We start from the raw sequence: 15,672 nt of genomic DNA, 5'->3' as shown, positions 1-15,672 counted from the left end.
TGATATTTCTCACACATTTATTATTTCTGGAATTCATTATTCTTACTGTGGATTTATCAATAGTTATCATCTGGTGTCACTTCCCTTTCAGTAAAGGACTTCCTATAGTATTTCTTTTCTTTTCTTTCCTTTGTTTCTTTCTCTTTCTCTCTTTCTCTCTCTTTCTTTCTTTCTTTTTTGTGTGTGACAGAGAGAGAGAGACAAAGGAAGGGACAGATAGACAGGAAGGGAGAGAAATGAGAAACATCAATTCTTTGTTGCAGCACCTTAGTTGTTCACTGATTGCTTTCTCATGTGTACCTTGACCAGGGGACTCCAGCCGAGTGAGTGACCCCTTACTCAAGCCAGTTGACTTTGGGCTCAAGCCAGCAAACATGAGGTCATATCAAGGATCACACACTCAAGCCAGCAACCCTGAGCTCAAGCTGGCGAGCCTGCACTCAAGTTGGATGAGCCCACACTCAAGCCGGCAACCTCGGAGTTTCAAACCTGGGTCTTCTGCGTTCCATTCTGATGCTCTATCCACTGTGCCACTGCCTGATCAGGCCCTGTAGTATTTCTTATAAGGTGTGTCTGCTAGCAAAACATTATCTTAGTCTTTGATTATCTTGGAATATCTTTGCTTTCATTTGTGATGGATGGTTTTGCTGGATGGATATAGAATTTTTGGCTGACATATTTTCAGCAGTTTGACTATGGCATTGCATTGTCTTATGGCATCCATTATTTCAGAACAGATTCATTTGTGTAACTTTCATATTTTTATTAAGATTTTAAAATTTGTTTAATCACTATTGGTATATTTTTCTTAAATTTTTAAATATAAGTTTGTTTTTTTGTTTTTAGTTCTTTAAACATATTTCTAATAACTACTTTAAAGCCCAACATCTTAGGGACACAGAGATAATTTCTGTTCACTGATTTTCTTTTTCTGAATGTAGTCATACTTTCTTGTTGCTCTATGTTATATATATATTTATATATATGTTATATATATATATATATATGTTGGAAACTGAGTGTTTTACATTTTAGCAACTATGCATTCTAATTTCCCCCTGAGTGTTCTTGTTTTATGTATTTGTTTAATATTTGCCTAGCCTAAACCCATAAATTCTGTCTCCTCTGAAATGTGCATAGTGAATGTCTCTGTTGTTTGGTTTTTCCTACTTTTTATTCTTAAGCCTAGCTTCCATAGTCACCCCTGTGTCTGCCTAGATTAGTGTCCAGCCAAAGACTGGCCAGAGGTTGTATTCAAATACCTTGAACCAGTAAGGCCAGCGGTTCTCAACCTGTGGGTTGCGACCCTGGCGGGGGTCGAACGACCAAAACACAGGGGTCTCCTAAAGCCATCGGAAATACTTATTTTATTTAAAAATGTATTGTATAATAAATATGTATTTTCCGATGGCTTTAGGCGACCCCTGTGTTTTGGTCGTTCGACCCCTGCCAGGGTCGCGACCCACAGGTTGAGAACTGCTGAGTAAGGCCTTTACTCTCTGCTGATAGATCTATGAGTGAGACAGGGAGTGCATTCAAATATCAAGCTTTTGTTTTTAAGTCTACCCCAACTTCTATTTTCCAATGAGCTTGTGCATCTCTCTGTACATGTGGTAGGCTTCACTGGCCAGGGCTGTATGTGTGGCTAGGGCTGTTCCTGTCTCTGCAGCACATGCACACAACCTTGGTTACCCATGAAATGTGGAGAGTGTATCCATCTTCCCATGGCCGCATCACCGCCCTCAATTCCCTGTAAAATTCCCAGGTAGCCATCCGGCCATTGTCTGCTGTGCAGGTTCAGTTCTTGCTTCTGAGATCACCATTTAAAATGATGCTACTCCAAATTAAGTCAAACCACTCTACCAGTGACAAAAGCTGCTGCCTTTTACAACCTTCCCTGATTGAACTAGCAAAGAACAGAATGTGTGGAATGGGAACAGCCCCAGGCGAGAACACAGCATGTTGGTGCTAACTTTATTCAAAATTCAATAGTTTTCAAGAACAAACATTTCTCAGTATGTTGCATGTCTCCAGTCAATTTGCAGCGTTCTGAAATGATTGTTTTTGACTAAGCATCACAGCTGCTTTTGGGGGGAAAAAAATGGTTTATCAACCTCTTAACGTTCTCTTGCTGGAAATTACTCTGTGAACAGCAGGTTGTTAGAGTGTTCTTGTCAAGCCTGTAGAGTTCTTACCAAGGAGGGTAAGAGCTCTGGGTAGAAAGCTTTCCTGTCTGGATTCTGCAGGTTTCCTTAGCAAAGGGCAAGGATGTCATTTTTTTTTTTTGTATTTTTCTAAAATGAGAAGTGGGGAGGTAGAGAGACAGACTCCCACATGCACCCGACTGGGATCCACCTGGCATGCCCACCCGGGAGCAATGATCTGCCCATCTGGGCCATTGCTCTGTTGCAACCAGAGCCATTCTAGCACCTGAGGCAGAGGCCATAGAGCCATCCTCAGCGCCCGGGCCATCTTTGCTCCAATGGAGCCTTGGCTGCAGGAGGGGAAGAGAGAGACAGAGAGGAAGAAGAGGGGGAGGGGTGGAGAAGCAGATGGGCGCTTCTCCTGTGTGCCCTAACCGGGAATCAAACCCGGGACTTCTACACACCGGGCTGATACTCTACCACTGAGCCAATCGGCCAAAGCAAGGATGTCATTTTTACATAAAATTTTGTCTTCAAGGAAGGTTATGTATGTGTGTCCATCTAAAATGAGGCAGTGGTCCTTTGGCTCCAGTAGAAACTGAAGGTCTGGTTTTGTTTTTCCTCTCCTCTCCTGTTCTCTTCCCTCTCTTCCCCTTCTAGCTTCTCCCCTCCAAAGCCCTCCCTGTCTCCCTCTCTCTCTCCCTGTCTCCCTCTCATCCTAACATTGTGTGCCCTGACTTAATACCAGGCACTATACGAAGTGTTTTATTGCCTGAACAATCTCATTTACTTCTTACAACAACCTAATCAGATAGGTCCTGTGCTTAACTACATCTTACAGATAAGTGTGGAAAAGGAGAAAAATTCTGCTTCTGCTCCTGTGGTTCTTCTGGCTAGCAAACATTCAAATCAAATTTAATCAAAACTACAATGAAATTCCACCTCACACCTGTTAGATTGGCTATTATCAACAAGACAAGTAATAACAATTGTTGGAAAGGTTGTGGAGAAAAAGGAACCCTCATTCACTGCTGGTGGGAATGCAAATTAGTACAACCATTATGGAAGAAAGTATGGTGGTTCTTCAAAAAATTAAGAATAGACCTACCACATGACCCAGCAATGTGTGTACTGGGTATATACCATCAAAACTCAAAAACATTGGTATGTAAAGACACACGCACCCCCATGTTCATCATAGGGTAGCCAAAACATGAAATCAACCACAGTGTCCCTCGATAGAAGACTAGATAAAGAAGATGTGGTACATATATACAATGGGATACTACTCAGCCATAAGAAATAATGACATAGTGATATTTACAACAACATGGATAGCCCTTGAGAATATTACACTAACTGAAATAAGTAAATCAGAAAAAGCTAAGAGGTATATGATTTTACACATAGATGGGGTATAAAACTGAGACTCATGGACACAGATAAAAGTGAAGTGGTTACCAGGAGGAAGGGGATGTGAGAGGGCGGGAGGGAAAGGTATAAAGAGGGACAAATAAAGGTAATGAAAAATGATTTGACTTTGTGTGATGGGTATACAATATAATCAACAGTTCAAATGTTATAGAAATGTTTATCTGAAACCTGTGTACTCTTATTGATCAATGTCACCCTGTTAAATTTAATTGTCTAAATAAAATTAATAAAAAAATTCAATTTTGTGTGCACGGGAACCCCACACCCATGAGAGAGTCAAGGATCCTGCATACATTGGAGAATCCAAGGCAGAAGAGAAAAGTGTGGTATACATGCTATTCTGAACTAGAGCTGACGTAAGACACTTCCGCGCTTCCGAAGGCCATTACTGGGAGAGCAGATGTTCAGTAATTAGTCATTTGCCCTGCCATATAGATAGCTCAGAAAAGTTATCTCTGATAATCTCTTACTATGGGCAAGGCTCCTAATTCAAATCCTCCTAGATAGTGAAGTGGGGGCCAGAAGTTTCTCTTGAGCCCACAGGACCTCAGCTGCTTTTTAGCTCAAAATAATCTGCATACCACTGAGGCACCTCTTGGGGTGGCTGAACGCTGTATAAGAAAACTAAAGATCAGAGAAACATCCTGGTTTGCTCCAGGCTGAATAGTTAGTTGGTCTCTACCTCTTAGTCCCCTCCATTCCACAATTCCAAGTCCGCAGAGAAACTGGAGGCAGGGCAGCACAGTCTCTAGGAGACGTGGTGTGGGCAGGAAGGACGCTGTCTGAGGTGTGAGCAGTGGCCTCCTGAGGCAGGCCGTAGAGAGCCAGATCTTGCCCCAGACTTTAGATAGATATGGCGGGTAGAGGGGGGAGGGTGGGAGGACCCTTTAGGTAGCAAAACATTTATGCTAGAAAGTAAACGTGGGACTCTCTATGTCCTCTTTGTGGGTGAGCAGTGAGAGGCAAGGTTGGAGATGGTTTTGGAGTCCAGCCTAAAGGTTTCAGTTTTTAATCAGAAAGCACAGAAGGGGTGTTCATGGCAGGTGTCCCTGTGCAGGGCAGGGACACGTCCAGGGCTGTGCTTTACACATATCATATCTGGCAGTCACGTGGGGGTGCACTGGGCTAGCAGAGACTAGGAATAGAAGGTCTAGGTGCTCGTCCTGAGCTAAGGTGATGGGTCAGGAAAGGAGACCATGGGAGGCTAGAGGCATTACAGAGGACGCACAGGACTCAGGAGCGCTTACAGCCTCTTGAATCAGCAGCAAAGTTCTATTATAATTCTGATATTTTATTTCTATTTAATTAGCTCTTTTATAGCCTCTGGATTATTTTTCCTAAAAATAATGTTCAGCAGTAGCTGCTTTGATTACTTTTGTTTTCTAATGGGTCAAGAGATGGCTGTATATATTTTTAAATAGGTCACTGAACTTTTACCATCTCAAATTCTAAATTGTCAGTTAGTATCTTTTTTTGACATCTAAACTCTATCATTGGTTGAGAGTGAACACAAGCTTAGAAAAACCAAAAGATTTCTCCTTTACTAAAACAAAGCACCTTCCAAAGACGGCGATGTTTCTTCAAAAACTTGAAGATGAAAAAATAAGAGAACACGGAGCCACCCCACCACGTGACAGGAGCAGCTCTCCTTTGTCCTCAGGACTCTCAGGAGCCAGCTGAGTCCCCCAAACTCTAGGCCTGAACATCTTCTTTGGCTTATAGCCCCTTCCACTTTTCTTTCCAGTATTTCTTGTTTCCTTATCTCTTACACTGATAGCCAGGGTGCTATGGTTGGGTCTTGTGTGTATGTGTATATTTATTTTTCAATAACACCTGTGGTTCTGTAATTGATCCCTGTGATCTCATGTTAAAAATTGCCTCCTTCCCACCCAAAAGGAGAAGAAAGACAATAGATGTGACTACAGGGCGAGCTCCCTCCAGAGTCAGCTTTCTCTGGGAGGGTGGCCCGCTCTCGAGCCCTTGGCAGCTGTTTGATTTGGCCTTTGCTGGTGGGGCTCTGGGAGGTGGGGCAGATGCTGCCATCTGGATGGAGCCCGGAAAATCAATATTAAAAGGCCTGTTTGTTTTTGTTTTGTTTTTTGGGGCCTCCACCTGTTGGAAACTCTGTAAGTGGCGCCACTCACAAAACGGAAGAAGGGACAGCAGAGGAATTCCTGTACTGGAACAGCGCCTGTTTTTACTGTCCCCTGAGGGGGATCATGCAAGGGAAACTGGCCTTCAATTAGAGATGAGAGCAGAACTGAGCAAGACAAATGCCAGGAGGGAGAGGGCCATGAAGTACACCTCCGGCAAGGGGCTCTGCACCCTCCAAGTCCACTTCCTATTCTCCCCCACTGGGTGGCCCCTCATCACCCAGCCCAGAGGAGGCAGCAACTCACGGCATGAGTGTCTAGATGTCACACACCCCACTGGTCTACTTGGACGCTCCAGCTATTACCTGTTTTCCTGTGTCAGAGAGAAAACAAGGCCCATTGTCTAGGAACTGCATCCACTTTCCTCTCATGTCTCTCTCTTCATCCTCAACCATCTTTATCTTCCTCCTCCTGGTTAGGAGACCTAGGGGCTCCCCCACACCCTCTTGTGCTCTCCAGGTCCTCTTGAACCAGAGCCTTTGACCCTGCTCACTTCCCATCGCTTCTCTCCTCATCGGATTCTTGACCTCAATCTACAAACGTCTTCAAGGCTTCTCTGTGCTTCCCTTCTTCCTTTTGTTCCCACACTACCTCCTTCCCTCCCTAGCCAATCTCCTCGAGAGTGGTCCATCCTTGCTCCTCCATTCCCTCCTTTCCCTCCCTTTCCTTCCTTCCCTCTCTTCCCACAAAGTCCCAAACCATTGTGCTGAGCCTTCTAGCATTATTCCTAAAACAAAATGAAAATGAAACGAAATACAACAAAATTCCCCGCTCTTGAGCGAGTGACCTCCAAATTGCTTATTGCAAGCTTATTGCATCCATCATATTAAACCTATCATCATACTTGGCTATCATGAATTAGATGCTTATCACATGTTAGGCAGGCAGGCAGGAGAATATAAAATATCCCTAATAAAACAGAAGTGTCCTTTGGACGAAGAGCCCATTAGGTTTTATCTGCCACTTGCTTTCAAGTATGGGTGACATTATTTATCCTTTGCCTGAAGTTGGCTGGGTCTGGGCAGACAGAGGAAACCAGAGGCCAGTAGGAGTCTGGGTGAAAAGTGAGGTGCAGGTGGGGGACATGAGGAAGGCTTAGGGCTCTAATGACATGCATTTCCTGGTATTGTCAAGATGTAACAGTGGCCTGGCAAGTCTTGGGGTTTGCAGCAGCTATTTGGGGCTACATAGACCTTGGTGTTTAACCAAGGCCACTGTCGCAGCACAGAGCACTGTGGCCAGCAGCGGGTGCCAAGGTAGGCTGAGGTAGCTGGGAAAGGTGGCCCGAGTGAGCCGGACACTGACCATTTTCCTGCCCTGTCCTCCACAGCTACCCTGCCTCTGCCACAGCAGTCATCAATTCCATGGCTGCCTCCCTGGAAGCTCGAGTGTTTTAGGGAAGACCTAAGTCCAGAACCAGCTGGGCCATAAAAATGCAGGACCCCTTGTTCAAAAATTAAGAACTTCAAGGAGGTGATAGCATAGCATTAAATCAAGCATGAGACTCTTCTAGTGTTCAACTGCATGGGTCAATGCCGAGGACGCTGGCCCTGCCTTGCTTTTTATTCACCACCTTGTGGTTGCTCAATAAATACTCTTCAAATGAATGAGTTTGGGTTTCTCCAGCAGCTCTGGATTAGGAGTTATGCGGTACTGGGAAGAGAAGTGGAGATCCTTATCCTTCCTAAGCTTCAGGCTGCCTACCTCTCATGGGGCCACCGTGAGTGCCTGCCCTGCCCTGGTTTCCTGTGTCCACAGATGAGAAGAATCAGCCTTGCCGCCTCTTCCCTGCTGTGGGCTGAGACAGGCAGAAGCTGACCTTTCAGCTCCCACATGCGGCGATCCTGTGATTCCAAAGGAAGCCACAAGGTGTGCTCTGTGAAGCAAAGTGGCAGGTAGATCAAAGACGTCACCAGAAAACCCAGAAGACATGGTTAGTAAGTGCAGATGTTCTCAGATAGCAGCAATTTTCAACTGGGCTGTTGCAAGAATTTTTGAAACATGCCATATTTGACTAAATAGTCAGAAACATTGACCTCTTTTCTAGTAGATTGTCAAATAAAAAAATGACGACAGCCAACACAATAATAGTCATCTGGCGTTTATGAATCAAAATTATACCTATTTTTTTGTCAGATTGACAAAAAAAAAATTTCTTTTTGGTGTGCCATGAAATTTTAGTAATTAGTTTATGTGTGCTATGAGATGAAAAAGGTTGATAATCTCTGGTTTAAAGGTCAGTTGCTTTCCTAACTTATGAAATAGGTATAGTTAGAACTAGAGACATGTAGTATAGTGTCCATCTCATGATGGGATTTGACAGGAAGCAGAGTGGTGTCAGAGGCAAAGCGCATGGGTTTCGGTGACAAAACCAACCCTTTACAAGCAGTCATTCTTTAGACGAGTCTCAGCCCCTCCAAGCCTCTTTACCTCACCTATTAAATAATGCAATGAATAATAACAAAAATAGCAAGCACATTTGGCATTTTTACGTAGCAGTTACTGTTCTAAATCCTTTAAAGCTACGCATACTTATTTAGATTCTTAGAACAACCTAATGATGTAGGGACTGTTCCTATCCACATTTTACTTATGAAGAAAAGTCCAGTTACTTGCCAAGGCCATAGCTGACAGCTTGGAACACCACAGGTCAAGTCCCAGTCTTTGATCTCCAAAGTGAGGAGGTGACCATAAATATCTTAATCCTTCATGGGACGGTGAGGGGCAAACTAGCACCAATATGTGGAATTGCTTTAGAAGAGAAAGACAATCTACACCTGCAAGATAACGGTATTAGCAATATTTAATTAACAACAGTAACAATGGTAGATACCTTTGATACCACTTGATCTCTCCAGCCTCAGTTTTTTCCTCTGCAAAATGGGAGTGGGTAGGTTTTGCATCAGATAGTCTCTAAGATGTTTTCTATTTCTCAGATGCTGATGGGAAAGGTGCTCCTCGCCTCACACAGAGTCGAGAGAAGGGCAAGCCGCCCGGCAGCCCGTGCTGCTACCTAGAAGGCTGGCCTTCAAACCTGTGCTTGAGCAGCACCAGCACAGCTCACCCTGACCTGGGGGCTGACACGAGCAGCGGGCCCCAGAACAGGAACAGAAAAGACCAACACATAGGCCTGGAGCACCAGAGGTTAGGCTGGAGAGGTGGCCCAACAGCCTCCTGAGGCCCATTGGTGAGATCATTCGTAGGCTAGGCTAATGGCTATAAAGGAGATGAGAAACAGTGATACCGTGAGTAGTGGGAAGGGGGGCCTGATGCAGCCCTTCTCCCGGGGTGGGTGGTGTTGGGGGAGGTTAAGGCCTGGTAGCTACCTGGGCTTCAAGGAGAAGGAAGGGTGCCACATAGATTTATGACAGCTGCTTAGTAAGTGCTTATTTCTGTTCCTCCAGGAACAGGGCTTAGTGTGGAGGAATGCAGAGAGGACGAGGGAAGAGAAGGGGGGAGGGAGTCTAATGTCTATAGCAGCGTGAGAAGGACAGGCTTACCAAGAAGAGGATATTCCAGTGGGACCTGGATGGATGAGTAGTATATCAACAGGCAAAGAAGAAAGGGGAAAGGCATTCCAGGCAAAGCAAGAACCCCCAGCAGCTGGTGTTCGGCAGCAGCTTGTGTTCCTAGACCAGAGGTGCATGTATGTTTGGGGGACACTGGGTGGGGCCGGGAAGTTAGTCTGTGGCCAGAGAGTGAGCATGGAGGTCCCCGTGTGCTAGGCTCTGGGTCAGCCTTCAGCCTGACTATCTTGGAAGGCCTTTGACAATTTATTTTAATCTTTATTAAACATAGCCATTGGATGTTTTTTATTATACAAGCATTCATGCCAACAGAAGAATATATAGAAGAGATAGAATGTATAAGGCACCAGAATCCCCAGGCAACAGCTGGAGTGGGCCTGGATGTTGCTGGCTTTCAGAGATGCATGCTCATCCATCTCTCCAGCTCACCCCCAAGTTCCAGACTGAGACCCTTCGTCTAAAAAAATGTTGGGCTCTGCAACCTGTGAACATTCTGGAGTCAGGACTGGGAACAGAGGGGACCAGGCAGCCTGACCAGTCAGCAGACTAAGTCAGCGGCAGCCCCGCCCTTGCCACCTGGGCGCCCTGGCTCTCCCAGGTCTCCGCCCGTCGGGACCCCGCCACGGCGCGTGCGGACTCCGGAGGGCGCCCGGGGTGGCAGCCAGCAGCCGGCAGCGGGACGGGGCGCCGCCTCCGCTTCTGCGGCGCAGGGGGCTTGTCCAGCCTGTGGTTCCGGCGGAGAGGGCCGGGCGGGGCAGCCTGTCAGACAGGCACCCGACAGCTGGGAGCCGAGCGCGGCGTTGGCAGCTAGAAGGAGGGCCGCGACTGCCCAGGTACGTGGAGGACCGTCCTGGCGGGCGCTGTCCCAGCCCCTCTGCCGCGTGCAGCCCGGGCAGTCGGCGCTCCCTGCCTGCTTCCCCGCCGCCGCCGGGCGCGCATGTGTGCGCAGCACATGGGTCCCTGGGAGGGCCGCTGCAGACCGTGCGCCCTGGAGGGGAATGGCCGAGCTCCCCGACCCTGGCCCCAACCCTGTCGCTCAGAACCCTGAGGGGCACTGGCGGAGAGCCGGGGAGCATTGGGGCTGAGCTCAGGAAGGAACCTCAGGGATCCTGGCCACATCCAGCCTTCTCTTTTTATAAAGTGACTGGTGCAGAGTCATAGATCTAGAAACCAGAACTCCTCGCTCGTAGGAGCTCTGCCACGTGGGTCAGGACAGCAGCACTGTTGCCATGTGCAGAAACAAAGAACTGGGAGAGACAAGGTGGGAAAGTCAGAAAGCGACAGAAACAAAGCCTCCCAGAGCAAAGGAAGGAGGTCAGGAAATGGGCTGCTACTGGGGCTGCACTTCCGGGCTTCACTGTGCTGTGGTCAGGGGTGTGACTCAGCCAGCCTGACTCTGTTCAGGTATGTGTGAGTGTGTGCATGTGGGTTAATGCATGTGGAAGTGTGTGGATGTATGCAGAGGGATGTGGTGCATCTCCCTGCACGTGTGGGAAAGCCCTCTAAACCCTGTGTCTGTCCACTCACTCACAAGGAACTTGTAGGGAACCAGCCCTGTGTTTGGCTCTGAGGAGGACACCAGAAATCCCAGAAAAATTAACTTTGTGTTACTTCCATGGTTGGGAATCCCCAGGGGTGATCAGAATTCAAGAGGAAGAACGTGGCTCATGAGGTAGTGAGTTCCCTCTCTGGAAGAAACCAGCCATGCCAGAGAATCTTCTTATCAAAGATATGGGCATAGGAATATGGAACTAGGACAGCTTACTCCACGTAGAATCAGAATTTTAGTTTGAGGATCCACGGTTCATGCCCCTTTTCAGGTAAAATCACCATGAACGACTTCATTGTGCAGTGTTGGCCTGTAAGAGCTGCTCTCTGCGTATTTTTGAATGATAACTGGAGGCTTCCTTGAGGACCGATGAGATCCCTTCACCCTCAGTACTTCACTGAGAGCGTGATGAACGCCATAGGTCTAGAGACTTTGGAGGGGGGAGGTTACTTCTGGAAGGAGTGGATCAGGTTGGCATTCTGGATGTGGCACTTAGCCTGTGCCTTGAGGAGGAAGCTGGGTCCAGGCATTTCTGAGGGAGGGACACCTGAGCAGAATCGTGGAGGTGGGATGTGTCTGGGGACAAGGGGAAATGCGCTGCAGATGTGGTGAGGGACATTGGTTGGGGGCAGATGGTTGGAATTTTGGGAACTGTGATGAGGAGTGGTGGAAGGCCTGGAGAATGAGTCTGGGAACTTGAACTTTATTATTAGGCCAGGGGGTATTCTGATGGGAAGAGGGATGGTGTTACTGGGGCTTGGTTCAGAAGAACTTGGCATTTGGCAGCAATATTTGGGATGTACTCACAGTGAGGGAAGCTGCAGGAGGAGAGCCTGGGAAGGAGAAGTTGCAGTGACCATGTGCAGCTGATTTGGGCTGTTGGGAATGGAGGAAGGGGCATGACCAGAGACATTGCTGAAAGCGATGGGAGCTGGGGGGGCAGGGGGCAGGGGAAATACGCCAGGGCCTGTGGAAGGACATTATTACACATGATTTCATTTAATCTTCCCAACAATCTTATGAGGAAATTATTACCTTTATGAACTTTGTAGAGGAGGAGACTGAAAGTCAGAGGTTAAACCACTAGTCCAAAGTCGCATAGCAAATAAGTGGTGGGGCAGAGATTTGAACCTGGAGACAGATGGAACAGATCTAATCTGGTAACTGAATAAATGTCAGAGCCCAGAACAGAGGAGGAGACCATGATGATGGAGATTTGGGTTCCAGTGCTGAGCAGGGAACCCCAGAGTAGGGTCAGGTTTGGTGGGCAATTGGAGATGTGGGAGCCTGTGATGGCATCATGCATTGGGACAGGGGCTGCAGTGCCCATTGGTTCTGCACCCCCTCCTTGAGGCTCCTCATTGTAAATTTACTGAGCATGCTCTTCGAGCCTGGGAAGCTGGAAGGGGTCTGGGAGAAGTTGTGCTGAAGGAGGTTGGTGGGGGACCCCCTGGGGTCTGGCAGGTCAGTCACTGAATTCACATCACTACCATGCTTTTCTCCCACCCAGAACAATTGTGTATTTTGTCTCCATGCATAGGGGACTCGGGCATTTGCCCTGACTTGTTGGGCTAGAGTGAGTTCAGGTTATCATATTGTCCCAGGCTTGGTTCCCTCCTATGTTTGACCTCTGAAAAGGGCTAGACAAGTCCTAACAATGTGGTTGCAGACAATTGTGGAATTCCACAAGGGCAGGGTCAGGAGCCTAAGAACAGGACTAGGGCCTCTTACAATGTCATAGCATCTGGTGACCTAAGGACATGTGTGCCCTATGTTGTAGATGGGGAATCTGAGGCTTCAGAAAAATCATGGTTCTTCACCAACAGTCAGTGAGTGACAGAGAAGGGACCAGACCCTTTAGCTACTGACTCAGGCTTTGCTCTTACCACTGCCATGAACAGCCTCCAGCCTCCCTAGAACACAGCCTCTGAGGCAGTTTTATAGATAGGTAGCATTTGATGGACCATTTCCAGCTGTTTCTCTTCTTTTTTCTCCTTAAACAACAAATTTAATGCACGTGCACAAAATGCCACATTATTTCCACTTACCCATCTAGTGACCAGGTAATTTCTTTGACATCTCAAATGATTTCCTTTTTCTAAGAGAAATTTGTGAAGGCATAGTTTACTTAGACAGCCAGAAAGTGTCCCATCCCAGTGTGCAGGGTCAGTGCACATAAGATACCTGTGTGCACTCGGGGACCTGGGACACTGACGGGGGGACCCAGAGAGGAGATGGTGGCTGTGGGAGAGGAGAAGGAGAGGGAGGGACACAGTGAGGAGAAAGCAGGAAAGAGGAACAGCAGAGTTCATGGCACAGACACCTCAGAGGCACGGGCAGACCTCTCCTGGGGACACACACTTTGGGAACCTGGCTTAGAGATAACCACGTGGACAGAAAAAAGGACAAGAGCTAGTCAGCCTTATAACTCATTGTGAGACCCGTTCACTTTTGAGAATGAGAGGGAGAGTACTGATAAAGATGCTGGGACAACAGGTATAAGCCAACGTGTCCTGGGCACACTGGCATCCTTAAGGACACCATTTTACAGTTAGTGCCACATGTGTTTGTTTGTTTAAGCCTCACGAGAACCCAACCCAGTAGGCACTGCTATCATTCCCATTTTATAGAAAAATTAATAGAGGAACAGAGAGGCAGATATTACATCCATTAATCATCCAGCCAGTAAACAGAAGAAGCAGGATTTGAACCCAGGCGGTCTGGCTGTGTGAGTGCCCATGCCTTCCGCATCACACCATGCTGGTCCTACACTCAGCTGCCCTCTTCTAGGACTTAGCAGTGACCTTCTGGATGCTTGTTTCCGGCTGGAAGCTGCTCTTCATGGCCAATTTAGCATGGCTTCATCTGCATAAACAATGAGTTTGTGGTTGTGGTGAGGTGCTGGGTGGGGGCTGGGAGAAGCAGACTGGAGGTTTTGTCCGCTACAGACTGCACCTTGTTTGAACCTGGCTTGGCCACAGGCCTGATTCATTCTGGCTGTACCCACTCCATCCTTTCAGACTAAGTCGTTGAGGACATACGGACTGGGTTGGACATAGGAATACCCTCTTGCAGGCCCTTGTCAGGTATGGGTACCGGAAGGCCCTTGTCTGCCTGGGGTGACGCGAGGGATCACTGTTGGAAGGGCAGGTGTATGTGCAGGGTCTCCCTTAGCTTGAGGAGTATAGAATTTTCTTTTGTGACAGGTTCTTCTGGAAGCAGTGTGTTCCCTTCCTGTATGTTTTGGCTCCCACCCTCACCTTGCTCTGAATGTCAGCAGGGCTCTTTCTTATCCAGCCTACTTGTTGACACATCCTGGAGGGGCTGGCCAAGGGAGGCGGTCACAGGGCCGGAGCTTACCCCTGGGGGCGCCCCGGGCCTTCCTAGAAGATGCTGGGAAGTCCCAGCAAGCAAGCAGGCTTCCCAGGGCCTCTGTCCCCGCTGAACCTGTTCTGAAACCCCTTACTCACATAACGGAAAATCTGTGTGGCCAGGCCCGAGCACTTGTGGGAGGATGGGAACTGAGCGCTACAGCAGTGGATAGACTGGCTCAGCCCTGACTGAGCCCGGTGCCCTGAGCCCGGTGCCCTGAGCCCTGTACCCTGAGCCCGGTGCCCTGAGCCCGGTGCCCTGAGCCCTGTACCCTGAGCCCTGTGCCCTGAGTCCTGTGCCCTGAGCCCTGTACCCCGAGCCCTGTACCCCGAGCCCGGTGCCCTGAGCCCTGTGCCCTGAGCCCGGTGCCCCGAGCCCTGTGCCCTGAGCCCGGTGCCCTGAGTCCTGTACCCTGAGCCCTGTGCCCTGAGCCCTGTGCCCCGAGCCCGGTGCCCTGAGCCCTGTGCCCTGAGCCCTGTGCCCCGAGCCCGGTGCCCTGAGCCCTGTGCCCTGAGCCCTGTGCCCCGAGTCTGGTGCCCTGAGCCCTGTGCCCCGAGTCCGGTGCCCTGAGCCCTGTGCCCCGAGCCCTGTGCCCTGAGCCCTGTGCCCTGAGCCCTGTGCCCCGAGCCCTGTACCCTGAGCCCTGTGCCCTGAGCCCGGTGCCCTGAGTCCTGTACCCTGAGCCCTGTGCCCTGAGCCCTGTGCCCTGAGCCCTGTACCCCGAGCCCGGTGTCCTGAGCCCTGTGCCCCGAGCCCGGTGCCCTGAGCCCTGTGCCCTGAGCCCTGTACCCCGAGCCCGGTGCCCTGAGCCCTGTACCCCGAGCCCGGTGTCCTGAGCCCTGTGCCCCGAGCCCGGTGCCTTGAGCCCTGTGCTCAGAGCACTCCCTGGGTCTGTGCAGTTCTGTGCCCTGCTGGGCTTGGGGAAAGGTGAGAAGGGTGAGACTCAGCACACATGCTGTGAGTGTGCCAAGACCTGCTGGAGCCAGCTCTGGTTGCACTTGCATAGCTGGCCAAGCAACTTCCTTAACTCTCTTTTAAACTTACAGTAGCACGGGGAAAGTAGGAAAGTGGCTACAGTGGCTCAGTTACCGGTGCGGACATGAGGAACATCTCCTCTATTACCTGGCCAGTTGGTTTATTTTCACTTTGTTTACTTTAGCGATTGCTCAGTGTTGAGCTCCAGGGTTTGCAGCTGGCCCGAGTTCTCCTGGTAAAGGCACGCAGCTCGGCCACATGGAGTCCACATCAGGGCACACCCTCCCAGCTGGTGTGGAAGGTTGGGTTGGGGCTGAGGTGGGGAGGGAGACCAACTTCCTGCAGCCCCATCCTGGTCACACACGGAACTCCAGGGACTCTCTTCGCATGGCACCCCGAGGCTGGATGCACGGTCTGGACCAGGCCTGGCTGAGAGCTTACTTAGCACAAACAAACTCAATCGTATGACAGCCTTAGAAATAGCTGCTATTTTTATTGTTATCGTTCTCTCCATCTAC

General features: G+C 49.0%; 1 protein-coding gene across 1 annotated transcript in view; it reads left to right on the top strand.

Annotated features, from left to right (window-relative positions):
- The first annotated feature begins 9,827 nt into the window (after positions 1 to 9,827).
- CRACR2A (calcium release activated channel regulator 2A) overlaps positions 9,828 to 15,672 on the top strand; it is a 147,121-nt gene continuing 141,276 nt past the window's right edge. Inside the window, exon 1 of the mRNA XM_066368601.1 lies at positions 9,828 to 10,091. The gene's annotated coding sequence lies outside the window, so the exon portion shown is untranslated. The remainder of the gene's footprint in view (positions 10,092 to 15,672) is intronic.

Source organism: Saccopteryx leptura, chromosome 2 (genome assembly GCF_036850995.1).
Source record: "Saccopteryx leptura isolate mSacLep1 chromosome 2, mSacLep1_pri_phased_curated, whole genome shotgun sequence".
NCBI classification, from domain to species: domain Eukaryota; kingdom Metazoa; phylum Chordata; class Mammalia; order Chiroptera; family Emballonuridae; genus Saccopteryx; species Saccopteryx leptura.
This window is presented reverse-complemented; position numbering and strand designations above follow the sequence as displayed.